We start from the raw sequence: 1,178 nt of genomic DNA, 5'->3' as shown, positions 1-1,178 counted from the left end.
AAACAACAGTAGCCACAAGCTTATTGCCCCAGGGCAGCTGCCCAGGCATCGTGGGGACCGCGTCACACGCGGTGTTTACTCATGTGACTGCCACGAGGAGGATCAAGCCCAGGGGGTCCAAAAGTAGGTGTCAATGTGTGAGGTCGTCGTAGCTATGGAATACCAATAGGAAGACCCATAGCGACCGATGCTGAGTGTGTGCGAAAGCAGTGGGAGTGTTCAAATGCGTGGAAGCACGGATCTGACGCTAACACCCCCCCTCGCCAGCCGGAGCCCCGATCCGGCGAGGATGGTTCAAAGACAAACGGAAGAAATGGCGAAGGCACGCTGAGAACAAAAAGGGAAACAAGGATGAGAGAAAAAAAAATGCAAGTTTCATGATTCATGCAAGCACGCAAAATGGGGTACACTTGACCGTGTGAAACTCAAGTACGAGGGCGGGCAGCTTCGAACTCCTTGATGTAAAAATCGTGAAGGCTGGCCCTAGGTTCCCAGGTTGCCTCCTCCTTTGAGTAACCCATCCACTTGACGAGATACTCGATACGAGGACGGCCCGCACGGCCCTTGGGCCGCACAGCGCGCTTGTCGAGCAAAGTCTCGACTAGATAGTACTCGCCATATGAGTCACGAGAAACTGGAGCAGGACGGAAGTCCTCTGCTGCATTTGCCGGAAGGTGGTAACGGCGTAGATGCTCGATGTTGATAACTGGATGGGCGCGGACGTCGTTCGGCAGCTCAAGTCGATATGCATTCGCGCTCACGCGCTCGAGTACCTTGAATGGCCCAATGCAACGGGCGCCCAATTTCGAGGAGTGTGTGGCACGATCTGTGGGCGACCGCACCGCCTTGATGGAGACCACCACCCAGTCGCCGGGCTTGAACTCCACCATGTTGACCTTCCGGTCATAACGTTCAGCCGCCTCTTCCTGGCCGAGGGCCGTCACATCTGCAACGTACTGCCAAATGCTTTGGAGGCGCCGAAGTTCTGAGTCTGCATCGTTGTCGCCAAAGGCTGCCGCCTTAGGCTGAACTAATAGGGATGACGGTGTCACTGGATGTCGCCCAGTCGCCGCAAACAGTGGTGTCAGGCGAGTGACCTTGTGCGTGGTGCTGTTGATGGCATAGGTAGCCATGGGAAGCATCTGGACCCAGTTGTCGCGGTCGGTCTCCGCGCCGGT

The sequence above is a fragment of the Monosiga brevicollis genome, genomic scaffold, assembly GCF_000002865.3.
Source record: "Monosiga brevicollis MX1 MONBRscaffold_35 genomic scaffold, whole genome shotgun sequence".
NCBI classification, from domain to species: domain Eukaryota; class Choanoflagellata; order Craspedida; family Salpingoecidae; genus Monosiga; species Monosiga brevicollis.
This window is presented reverse-complemented; position numbering follows the sequence as displayed.